The sequence below is a fragment of the Salvelinus fontinalis genome, chromosome 13 (assembly GCF_029448725.1).
Source record: "Salvelinus fontinalis isolate EN_2023a chromosome 13, ASM2944872v1, whole genome shotgun sequence".
In the NCBI taxonomy this organism is placed as follows: domain Eukaryota; kingdom Metazoa; phylum Chordata; class Actinopteri; order Salmoniformes; family Salmonidae; genus Salvelinus; species Salvelinus fontinalis.
In genome coordinates, this window is record NC_074677.1 from 7,869,715 (window position 1) to 7,882,974 (window position 13,260).

General features: G+C 44.4%; 1 long non-coding RNA gene across 1 annotated transcript; it reads right to left on the bottom strand.

Annotated features, from left to right (window-relative positions):
• Nucleotides 1–928: 928 nt before the first annotated feature.
• LOC129868025 (uncharacterized) lies at nucleotides 929–2,397 on the bottom strand. The gene is made up of 2 exons (XR_008761714.1): nucleotides 2,210–2,397; nucleotides 929–1,951 (listed from the first exon to the last, which is right to left on the bottom strand). It is a non-coding gene; the product is annotated as an uncharacterized LOC129868025 (long non-coding RNA).
• Nucleotides 2,398–13,260: the final 10,863 nt, after the last annotated feature.

Consider the following 13,260-nt stretch of genomic DNA (forward strand, 5'->3'; position numbering starts at 1 on the left):
TATATTCATTAGGCCCTAATCTATGGATTTCATATGACTGGAAATACAGATATGCAGATCTGTTGGTCACATAACTTAAAGGCATGGATAAGAGAACCAGTCCGTATCTGGTGCGACCACCATTTGCTTCATGCACTGTGACACATCTCCTTCGTATAGAGTTGATCAGGCTGTTGATTGTGGAATGTTGTTCCACTCCTCTTCAATGGCTGTGTGAAGTTGCTGGATATTGGTGGGAACTGTAACTATCTAAAGTATTCCAAACATGCTCAATGGGTGACATGTCAGAGTATGTAGGATGGAAGATCTGGGACATTTTCAGCTTCCAGGAATTGTGTACAGATCCTTGCAAAATGGGGCCGTGCATTATGTTGAAACATGAGGTGATGGCGGCGGATGATTGGCACAACACTGGGCCTCAGGATCTCGTCACGGTATCTCTGTGCATTGAAATTGCCATTGCTAAAATGCAATTGTGTTGTCTGTAGCATTTGCCTGCCCATAACATAACCCCACCTTGGGGCACTTTGTTAACAATGTTGATGTCAACAAACTGCTCACCCACATGACTCCATACACGTGGTCTGCGGTTGTGAGGCCATTTGGACGTACTGACAAATTTTCTGAAAACAGGCTTCTTAAGTTAGAGAAATTAACACAATTCGAATGAAACAATTCTGGTAGACATTCCTGCAGTCATCATGCCAATTGCATGCTCCCTCAACTTAAGACATCTGTGGGCATGTGTTGTGTGGCAAAACTGCACATTTTAGAGTCATTTTATTGTCCCCAGCACAAAGCTCACCTGTGTAATCAGCTTCTTGATATGCCACACCTATCAGGTGGATGGATTATCTTGGCAAAGAAGAAATGTTCATCAACAGGGATGTAAACAAATTTGTGAACACAATTTGAGAAATGAGCTATAGAACATTTCTGGGATCTTTTATTTCAGCTCATGAAACACGTTTATATTTTTTGTTCAGTGTAATTCATGAGCAACATGGGTTGTGTGGGATATGTCATGATGAAATAGGATTTGAGTCGGCTAGCCATTAACATTCCTTGGTATTTTGTAATGTATTAAATGTGTATGGTTGACATAAACTACACTTAAGCAGATAATCGTAATGGAAGTTAATCAAACTTCACAGAGTAATTAGTAACTTTTCACTGGATGACTGGCTTTATGATACTTTACTTACAAATACTAGGTTGTAACACATTTAACATTTATATTCCTCTTAGAATTTTTATTACTTATATATTATTTAATAAAACAAATGTAATGAATTCAAATATTTTCCTTATGTGTTCTGTTGTAGGAATTTTCCCCCAGAGACTATTAAAATCATGTCTTTATTAAATGTATTAGGGATGTACATAATCATACCCAATGAGCCATTTAATCATACTTTCTTGAATAATCCTATTGGCCAATTGCAAAATAATTTTAATAGAAAAAACAGAAAAGAAAGAAAACAGCAACAATTGTATGTATTGAAAAATCAAGTGAACTCCTACATGTTGTATGATTTGAAAGTGTACTGTAGCTGCAACCTCATTCATTAAATGACAAGTTCAGTGTTATTCAGTGATCAACCTTAGACGCTGTCTACCGTTATATCTTCTTATTTTGCTGCTTTCGGGTGTTTATACATCCTGGTCCTTTCTTCTTCTTCCTTATTTCTTTGGGATTCAATTAATATTTGTTTCTGCCTCTCGAGCTCCTGATTTTGTTCTTTAACCATCCGTTGTTCTGTTTCCATTCTCACTTTCTCGCTTTCGAGACGTATCCTTATCTCTTCTAATCTTTCATTTTCTGCTTCTGCCTTCTCTGCCCGTCGTCGTGATTCATGGTCCTCTACGTATGTAGTGATATGTTTTGTAGGTTGTGGACCCATTTTCTTTTCTTGAAGATTTTTAAAGTTTGACTTAACTGTAACAGATTCTTTGAGATGAGATAAAAAAAAAAAAACAGAAGCAGAAAACGAATACTTTGTTTTAAAAGGAGAATATTACACTATATTCAATATACTTGTGAACATCAATTGCCTTTTTGACTAACAGGGCAGTTCATTTGGCATATTTGTATTCTTTTGAATAACAAACAAAAAAATCTGAATTTATAGGTAGTAAATAGCATGCATCAAATGAAACAAAAAAAGTTTAATATTCTGTAGGGAATAAATAACTGTGTATAGCCTACCTTACTGTCCTCTTTTTAAAGCCGTCTGGATGTGGGTCCCTGCTGTGTTAGTCAGTGGGTATGTAGTAAGAACGACACCAAGAAGCTAGGGGAGCTGCCCAGTGGTATATTACCGTTTTTGACAGAGTGCTCAGAGAAGATGATGACAGCACATGCACAGTATGTGTACAGAGGGAGGTTATGATACCTAGCCTCCTAAAAGAAAAAGAAAAAAGTCTGCTTTTATATCACATAATTAAACAAAAACTTTATTACATCAACCTTATTGCATAGTCAGCTATTTTTATTGAGACTTTCATTGCAGTGCTGCTTTTAATGTTGCTTTGAGTAATACATGAAAGTATGAAAGTAGAGGCATGTTTTTTATGATTGCAATGCCCATGGACTGGTAGGTTATAAACTTTATGACATTGTCCTTACCACAGAGTAAGCACTTTTGATTGACATCTATGTACATGCAGAAACACAATATAATGTATAACTTACCCATCAGGCCAGAAACTCTGTAATAACTATTGTAAAGACCCTGGGTTTATCAGCGTGGATATCGACTTTGACGCTTGAGCATGTGTAACAGGGTTGGTTATGTTTCCACTTTCCTCTAAAGAAATGTGTATTTGATGTTCAAGCATTCTTATTGGTTAGTTCAATTCTGATGACAATAAGGGGTGTTGTGATTGGCCCCACTTGCAGATAGGGGGAGATCGCGAACGTCAGGTCTTCCCAGTATGAAAATGTGATGCAAGGGGTAGGTCACGTTCTGAATACTGTTTTCTATTTTCTATTTTACAATGTGTACAAGTTTGCTGTACGTTACTGATTTTATACATGTGTGGATATATGGTACCTGTTAGGGATTGAGGGGCTTTCTGGGATGTGCTTTGGCATATGATTGCTGTAAATAATTGTGTTAGCTAGCATACACCGATGTCATGGTCACATAAGCCACGGCTAACACAGTTGTCTTCATGCTACAGGTTTTGTCATCGACAGCCATCAACACTGTTAAGCCCTGCACAACTAACGTGCTGTTTCCCATTTAACAACAGGTATTTATACATGTTATATTTTGTATTGTATTTTTGTATTTTGTTCGCCCAGTATGAAAATGTGATGCAAGGGATTTTGTCATCGACAGCCATCAACACTGTTAAGCCCTGCACAACTAACGTGCTGTTTCCCATTTAACAACAGCAGAAATAAATGATGCTCAACTGGGACCACTGGCCGAAGTTATTTATTATTATAAAACACAACGCATGGAGAGTACACTATACATCTGTTACACTGGTGCCGTGACTCGTCTTCTTGTCTTCGCCGGACGTCACGTGGAGGGATCGGAGACCCAGCTTCAAGAAGTACTGTGGTTGCTGATGCACGCCAGAGGAATAGGTTTTGCATTCTGCGCAAGTGAAGTTCTCAGGAAGCTCCTGGTAGCATGAGTGAGTGAGGAATATAATATACTGTTTATTAGTTGTATGTGGTGATGTTATGATTATTTAGTGATGTAACTGTGATGTAACGCTAGTAATCTTAGGAAGCCAATTAACGTGAGGGTGATGCCGTTTTCTACCACACGGTGGCGACAACTATTAAGGCGTTTCTTGTTACTTTTCTGTGTTGATTCTTGGTCTTGTTAGACAACTACTACTGAACTTTTATTTTGAGTGCATTATGTTCAAGCTGATTTTATAGAAGTGTTAATATTGATTGTGATAATTTTCATATTTTTGGGGGGGGACTTAATATTTACAACAACAACAAAACAAGACAATTTTTTTTTTCATTTTTTTTCCATTTATTTTAAAAATGGAAAGTTTTGGGAGAGGTAGGGGAGTTTTCATGTTTAACCCTTCACTGCCAGTGGGTAGGGGGGCAGCTATTTCTCCAGTTACTTCCACACCTCTGGCCAGGCCAACTACGCAGGCAAGTGTGCACCTTCCACATGATTTAGAGCTACCTCAACTCAGTGCATTCGAGCCAGTTTCACCTAATCCTAGGAAGGAGGATGTGTCTATGGATTTCCTGGCGGACATTGTTAAGCAGATAGGTTACTCCATAGGTGAAAATATTGCCTCTTGTTTGGAATCAAAGGCTATGGGAGATGGGGTGGGACAGAAGGTTGATTATGTTGGTGGTACCAAGGTTGGGGCCAGCTCTAGTCTAAATGTAGTGGTGAAAAATGATGTCAGGGAACCAGTGTGTTTCAGGGGGGATGGTTCAGAGGAATGCACAGTGCATGAGTGGGAGGAGACCATGTTAGTGTACATGCAGAAGAAGGGCTATGGTGGGCAGGAGAGGTCAGATGAAGTTTTGGGTAAGCTGAAAGGGCGGGCACGTGACGTGGTAAGAGTAAGCCTACGCAGTAACCCAGTTGACTTAAGCCAGGGCCCTAGACCGGTTTTTGACATTCTGAAGCATCACTTTAGCGACACAATCAACTCTGACATGCCCCTAGCTGATGTTTATTCTACGTTGCCAATGGAAGGTGAGACTCCGTTTGATTACTGGATCAGACTGAACAGAGCCATAGAGGTGGCAGAGGACTGTTTGAAGAGGCAGAACAAGGAGCTAGACAATCCATCACGTGTTCTGACTGTCATGTTCATCAAGCACTGTCCGAACCCAGAGCTGTCATTGATATTCATGTGCAAACCATTGCATGAGTGGACGGCTGCGGAGGTCCATGACAGGCTGGAGGAGTACCAGAGGAAGTGTAAGGCTCCAAGTCCCTTGCGGCTGGCCCCACTGGTCACCACACTGACGCAGGAAGTAAGTAGGCCAGTGTCGGCTGTTGTAAACTGTCCGGACCCCTTGCAGCAGCCCACAAATAACTCATCCGAGGCATTGGATCGTGTGATGGGCATGCTTGAACGGGTCTTGGAGCAGAGGCCTCAGCAACCGGTAGGCGGCTATAATAACCGTTTCCAGAGGAGGCCCAGAAGGGAGAACCCGCCTTTGCGATGCAAAGTGTGTGGGGATGCGAATCACAGCACAATGGATCATTGTTATTCTAACCACCTATGCTTCCTCTGTTATGCAGCTGGGCACACACGTCGGGAATGTCCTCGCACTTCATCGGTAACCCCCGTCGCTCCATCAAACAGCAACACGACACAGCGGCAGGAAAACTAGCTGGCCCGCACTGTGTGGGGGGAAGTGCTGGGCCTTGTGAGGTGCCCCAATTCGATAGTGTTGTAGATTTAGAGTCAATATATTCAAGTGTTTGTGATGAAATCAAGTCGAACGAAAAAGTCATTATGCAAAATACACAGAGAGTGCTCCACAACGATGAACTCTTCTATACTAGTGTGTTACTGGGGGATGTTATAGAGGTGAGCGCTATGATTGACAGCGGTTCTATGGCATGCACATTGAGCTCTACAGTGGTGCCACGCCTTGAGAAAGCAGGTGTGCTCAAGAGTGGCTCCCTCAGTCCGACTGAAGTGGTGTTGGTTGGCTGCGGGGGGTTGAAGACCAAGCCTGTAGGTGTGTGTGAATTGAATCTGTCTGTGTATGGCAGCAATGTCTCTGTCCCTGTTCTAGTAGTGGATGGCCAACGTGATGAGCTCATCCTAGGCAGCAACGTGATAAAACACCTCATCAGGGAGCTGAAGACGACCGGTGACTTCTGGGAGAAGATGTCATCATCTGAACACAATGGAGATGACAAACTGTTCCGTCTGCTGGCTAATGTAGAAAGATGGAAAGGGACCGAAGTGCCGGAAAGAGTGGGCACGGTAAGGCTGAAGCGGGCGGTCACATTGGAGCCCATGCAGGAACATTTAGTCTGGGGCCGGTTGTGTACGCCTCAAAATGTATCTGCGGGCAGTGCTGTCGTTATTGAGCCTACGAGGGCACGCTCAAGACCAAAAAACATTCTAGTGGGGAGAACTGTAGCGACATTGTGGAGCGATGGCTGGGTCCCTGTCAAAGTTATCAATCCCTCACCAAAGCCAGTAACAGTGAGACGCAATGCCAAGATAGCGGATGTTTTTCCTTGCATGGCATTAGAGGACTTTGACACTGACTACATAGATGGGGCCACTGTTGAACCGGTCCCCCTGGTGCAGCAGGTACACAAAATGGATGCCAATCAAGACTTTGACAATGGTAGTGGAGATAGCTTGACCGTTGACAGTGCTGTAAAACCGCACAGAGTGACAAGTGAGGTGTTGCACGAGTTAGGTCTAGGTGACATTGACATTGAGTCCACTCAGTTGTCGCAACAGTGTAAGGCCCGGCTAGTTCAGCTAATAGCCCGCTACGAGTGTATCTTCTCCCGGAACAAACTAGACTGCGGGAAGGCTACTGGATATGTCCATCGCATCAGACTCAGTGACACTAAGCCTTTCAGGCTACCTTACCGTAGGCTCTCCCCTAACCATTATGACAAGCTCAGGCAGGCCTTGGATGAAATGGAAGAGCGAGAGATAATCAGGAAATCCAGCAGTGAGTATGCCTCCCCGCTCGTGCTGGTCTGGAAGAAGTCTGGCGATCTGAGACTGTGTACAGACTTCCGATGGCTCAATGCTCGCACCGTAAAGGATGCTCACCCTCTACCTCACCAAGCTGATGCTCTGGCGGCCCTGGGTGGCAATGCCTTCTTCTCTACAATGGATTTGACCTCAGGCTACTACAATGTGGAGGTGCATGAAGACGACAAGAAGTTTACAGCCTTCACTTCTCCTTTTGGGTTATATGAATATAACCGTCTTCCACAAGGACTGCAATAGCCCAGCTACATTCATGAGGATGATGTTGAGCATTTTTGGGGATCAACATTTTTCTAGCCTTCTATGCTACCTGGACGATGTGCTGGTTTTTGCCCCGACTGAAGAACTTGGATTGCAACGCTTGGAGTCAGTTTTTGAGCGTCTGAAGGCCCATAATCTGAAATTGGCTCCAAAGAAATGCCATTTCATGAAGAGGTCAGTGCGGTTCTTGGGGCATGTCATCAGTGAAGGAGGTGTGGCCACAGACCCGGAAAAAGTGAAGGCTATTGCAGGGATGACAGAGAAGGATCTCATGGAGGATAACACGGACGTGCCCTCCCAGGGGAAGATTCGGTCCTTTCTCGGAATGATAGTCTATTACCAGCAGTTCATTGAGGGGTGCTCCACCATCGCTAAGCCGCTGCATGGGCTGACAACTGGGACGAAGGCACCACGCCATGGGAAAGGAAAGAAAAAAAAAAAGAATAAATAGGAAACTCACAGCAGCAGACTGGACTGGTGAGTGCAAACAGGCCTTTAGTCAGTTGAAACAAGCTCTCCTCGATCAGGTCATGCTAGCCCACCCTGATTTTAGTAGACCTTTCTTGCTGTCTGTAGACGCATCTAGTAATGGATTAGGTGCTGTCCTCTCCCAAGTGCCAGAGGATGGGTCTGCAGCCAGGCCCGTAGCATTCGCTAGCAAATCTCTTACTTATGCACAGTCAAAGTATCCTGCCCATAGGTTAGAGTTTTTTGCTTTACGCTGGGCAGTCTGTGAGAAGTTTAGTCATTGGCTAAGGGGCAAGCCTTTTACTGTATGGACAGACAACAACCCATTAACATACATCCTGTCCAAGCCCAAATTGGACGCCTGTGAACAGAGATGGGTTGCTAAACTCGCTCCATTCGAGTTTGACATAAAGTACATCCCCGGTCCCAAAAATGTCATTGCTGATGCACTCAGTAGACAGCCATTTGTGCAGCCGAGCGCTCTCCACCGCATCACAAGGGTTCCATACAAGGCCTTGCTGGAAGAAGTTGCGGGAGTACATGCTGAGAAGGTGCAAGATGTGTTCCGCTGGTCGAACCACCCATTCGACCTCGAAAGCTGCTCACCGTCAATTGAGGCAGAGGCCTGTGAAATTGTCATGGACTGCCAAACTACCTCCTACCCTTCTCCTGGTTCTCTGTCAAAGGAAGCGGTGTCAGCAATCCTGAGGTCGCAAGAGGAGGCTGGTCTACAGAACTGTGCGCTGCTACTGCCTCAGCTCACTCAGTCATTGGTGCCATCTGAGATGTCAGATGTGAGAGTGCTGTCCCGTGACGACCTGATATCAAAGCAGCGCCAGGATGATGCACTCGCCAGAGTTGTCTTCTACGTGGACAGGGGCCGTAGACCTTCTAGGAGGGAACGTGGCCATGAACCAATCGAGGCTCTGCGGATTCTGAAGACCTGGGAGAAGCTCACTCTGAAAATGGGTGTACTATATCGCGTTACCAAAAGTTTGCTGTCAAAGAGGAAGACGTACCAGTATGTAGTACCCACCTCAATGAGGGCGACAGTTTTGAAGGGTGTCCACGATGAAGCCGGTCATCAGGGGCAACAGCGGACGTTGTACTTGACGAGACAGAGGTTCTTCTGGCATGGTCTGGAGTCGGATGTGAGAGAGTATGTCAAGACCTGCAAGAGGTGTGTGTTCAGTAAGGCCCCCGAGCCAGAGGCCAGAGCTCCACTGGAGAACATCATCACAACTGAGCCCCTCGAGTTGGTGTGTGTGGACTTCTGGTCTGCTGAAGACTCCAACAACAAGTCCTTGGATGTTCTGGTCGTCACTGATCATTTTACTAAGATGGCCCATGCCTTCTTGTGTCCGAACCAATCAGCTAAAGCAGTGGCCCTTCAGCTGTGGAACAACATCTTCTGTGTGTATGGTTTTCCTCGTCGTATCCATTCCGACCAAGGGGCCAACTTTGAAAGTAAATTGATTGCTGAGTTGTTGAGTGCTGCAGGAGTCCAGAAGTCGCACACAACTCCCTACCATCCGATGGGGAACGGGGGAGTCGAAAGGTTCAATAGAACGCTGGGAAACATGATCAGGGCTTTACCTACGAGAGCGAAGCACAGGTGGCCCCAGAAGCTGAAGTCGTTGACCTTCGCCTACAACTGTACAGTCCATGAAACCACGGGCCACGCCCCTTTCCAGTTGATGTTTGGGAGAACCCCACGTCTGCCTGTCGACATGATGTTTGGTACGGTGCTACAAGACTCGAATGTTGTAGACTATGATGAGTACGTCAAGTCCCTGACGAGAGACCTGAGGGAGGCCATGGAGACTGTACAGTTGTCGGCTGTACAGTTGTCGGCAACCAAACAGCTGAAGAGGCATGCGGGCCTCTACAACAGGAAGATCAGAGGAGCTCCAGTGGAGGTCGGTGATCGGGTGCTGCTGGCGAATAAGGGTGAACGTGGAAAGAGGAAGCTGGCGGATCGCTGGGAGAACAACCTCTATATTGTTACGGAGAAGAATAGTGACATCCACATCTTCAAGATACAGAACATGTCGACTGGCCAGGAGAAAACGGTACACCGTAATCTGATAATGCCTGTAAACTTCTTGCCTCTCCCTGACACTGCCTTAGAGACATCTAATACGGGAGACCGTGAGGATCCGAGTGAGGAGATGGAGGACTCATCCATGAATGATATACCAGAAATGGACGTTGGTGAGAGGACTAGTGTGTGGGTATCAGAACAGACCTCGGAGGAAACACAGTCGGAGCCCTCTGAAAAAGAGACCCCAGATGTGCTGGAAGATGGGCCACTGGCGAGGGACCCTCAGAACTCACCACATTCTGAGGGTGCCACTGGTGGCACAAGCATGTCAGAGCTAACCTTTGGTGAAGAAATGTCCGAACCCTCTGAGAAAGAAAGACATTCTGAAGATGCCACTGGTGGCACAAGTTCCAGCAACAGTCACAGAACCCTTGACCTTGACTACCCATCGACTGTGGACAGTGACCCACCAATGGTGGTTGTAGTTGAACAGGTTAAACGTAATGATAACTCTGTTAGGACTGTCAGGTCAGGGGCTGGTCGAGTTAGGAAACGCCCAGTGAGACTCATTGAGACTATGCAGACACAGAGGGTTTTTCATACAGAATTCATTAGAGTACCTGTGTGGGTGTAGGATTAGAATCCAAGTCTGTAGCCACAATTTTTTTTTTTTACTTTCAAGAGATAATGGAGGTAATGGGTCAGGGGTCATGTAGGCCAAGGTTTTTCTGTCTGAGGTTCTTATTGTCACTGAGTGTACTGAACATGTAACAGGCATGTTTTCCTACGGGGTCTTTGAATTCCCCTAATTCTCTTTAGAGAATAGTCTTTGCACTGGAATATTTGGTGACATATGTATTGCAAGGTATTGCATACCTCATTTAGTTTCTTTGTAGTATGCAAGTGTAATTCAGCAGGGGAGAATGTAACAGGGTTGGTTATGTTTCCACTTTCCTCTAAAGAAATGTGTATTTGATGTTCAAGCATTCTTATTGGTTAGTTCAATTCTGATGACAATAAGGGGTGTTGTGATTGGCCCCACTTGCAGATAGGGGGAGATCGCGAACGTCAGGTCTTCCCAGTATGAAAATGTGATGCAAGGGGTAGGTCACGTTCTGAATACTGTTTTCTATTTTCTATTTTACAATGTGTACAAGTTTGCTGTACGTTACTGATTTTATACATGTGTGGATATATGGTACCTGTTAGGGATTGAGGGGCTTTCTGGGATGTGCTTTGGCATATGATTGCTGTAAATAATTGTGTTAGCTAGCATACACCGATGTCATGGTCACATAAGCCACGGCTAACACAGTTGTCTTCATGCTACAGGTTTTGTCATCGACAGCCATCAACACTGTTAAGCCCTGCACAACTAACGTGCTGTTTCCCATTTAACAACAGGTATTTATACATGTTATATTTTGTATTGTATTTTTGTATTTTGTTCGCCCAGTATGAAAATGTGATGCAAGGGATTTTGTCATCGACAGCCATCAACACTGTTAAGCCCTGCACAACTAACGTGCTGTTTCCCATTTAACAACAGCAGAAATAAATGATGCTCAACTGGGACCACTGGCCGAAGTTATTTATTATTATAAAACACAACGCATGGAGAGTACACTATACATCTGTTACACATGCTTTTGCGGCACATTTCATAGCGCGCTGGACTTCGGGCTAGAAGGTCGAGGGTTCGAGATTTGCTCCCTGCCTGTTCCATTACACTATGTTCATGATTACATGCTGTTAGTGTAGGTCTAAATGAATATCATAGGTGAATCTTTCTCAGTATATCTGCTTATAGGTTTTAGTTCTATTGCCATTCATGTCCTCTCAAATCCCTGGAGGAGTCAAAGTAAGCAATACAGGCAGACGGCAAGGTTGACTATTTCAAAGTAAGAAAGGGAAAGGGAAGGGGGGGATACCTAGTCAATTGTACAACTGAATGAAAGGGGGATACCTGGTCAGTTGTCCAACTGAATGAAAGGGGGATACCTAATCAGTTAAACAACTGAATGAAAGGGGGATACCTGGTCAGTTAAACAACTGAATGAAAGGGGGATACCTAGTCAGTTGTACAACTGAATGAAAGGGGGATACCTAGTCAGTTGTACAACTGAATGAAAGGGGGGATACCTGGTCAGTTGAACAACTGAATGAAAGGGGGGTACCTAGTCAGTTGTACAACTGAATGAAAGGGGGATACCTGGTCAGTTGAACAACTGAATGAAAGGGGGATACCTGGTCAGTTGAACAACTGAATGAAAGGAGGGATACCTAGTCAGTTATCCAACTGAATGAAAGGGGGGTACCTAGTCAGTTGTCCAACTGAATGAAAGGGGGATACCTGTTCAGTTGTACAACTGAATGAAAGGGGGATACCTAGTCAGTTGTACAACTGAATGAAAGGGGGATACCTGGTCAGTTGTCCAACTGAATGAAAGGGGGATACCTGGTCAGTTGAACAACTGAATGAAAGGGGGATACCTGGTCAGTTGAACAACTGAATGAAAGGGGGGATACCTGGTCAGTTGAACAACTGAATGAAAGGGGGGATACCTAGTCAGTTGTCCAACTGAATGAAAGGAGGATACCTAGTCAGTTAAACAACTAAATGAAGGGGGATACCTAGTCAGCTGTACAACTAAATGAAGGGGGATACCTGGTCAGCTGTACAACTAAATGAAGGGGGATGAGCAAGGTAGTTAACCCACTTTTCCCTGGGCGACGAAGACGTAGCAGTCAATAACAGAGCCCCACCTGTTTTGAGCCCCACCTGTTTAGCTTAAAAAATTAAAAAATATTATTTTATTTGTGCCTGTTTCGCATGTTATTTTAGCATTAATAAATCAAATCAGTTTGCAAACAATGTATCATTTTTATTTATTTGAGTTAATAAACTTTCCGCACATGGTCTCTTTTTTGCTATATTGAATAAGGCAGCTTCAAATTCCAGGTGTTTCAGCCGGGCTCAGTGCTTTCTGTGGTGGTGAGGCAGCCAGCGGAAAATACAGAGCGTAGGGGTTGGTAATGTTCTGTAGTTGCACTGTGATTGGCTCAGTGTTCTGTCACTCATGGGGACACTACGTCGCAGCAAAATCTAAGGCGAGAGTTCAAAAATTCAAGCCCCTTGGGTGCTGCCATAGAGTTACATTAGAAGTGCCCATCCAATAAGGCTCAAGGTCATTGGCCACAGATAAAATGGCATCAAATCACGTTATATCTACCGTAGCTTTGATTGGACTGATCATGTCAACATCATACTTTCAAAACCTTAGCTACCAAGCTATAGACAAGCAGTCATCATCATGAATCAATTCAACAATCTACTGGCAAATCCTTTTCAATCCTTGTCATATGAAGAGAAATTATAGATAAAATGTATCGGTGCTCATCAGCCATTGGACATAAACATTACACAACAAGTTGGAAATCGCAAATTCAAAAATGAGTGGTTTAGAAGGAATCAGTGGCCAACTGCAAGCATTGCAAAGCATTCATTAGCCTGCTATTCAGTGGAGTGGGTGTTTGGTCCAAGTCTGGGTTTAATGGTCTCTTTTCCAAGCTTAAAAGTACAAACATTTAACACCATGGGTCGGAAAAGGTTGACTACATTGACCATCCTTTCAATCCAGCATGACTTCTGCCACATTCAAAACAACTGGAAACTCGGGACCTGGGAAATCTCAAACTTCAGTGAGTTCAAGACAACTGGGAACTCAGATGAAAAGTAGCTCCGACTGGGAAAATAAGTTTTGAATGGTCATCCAACTCGG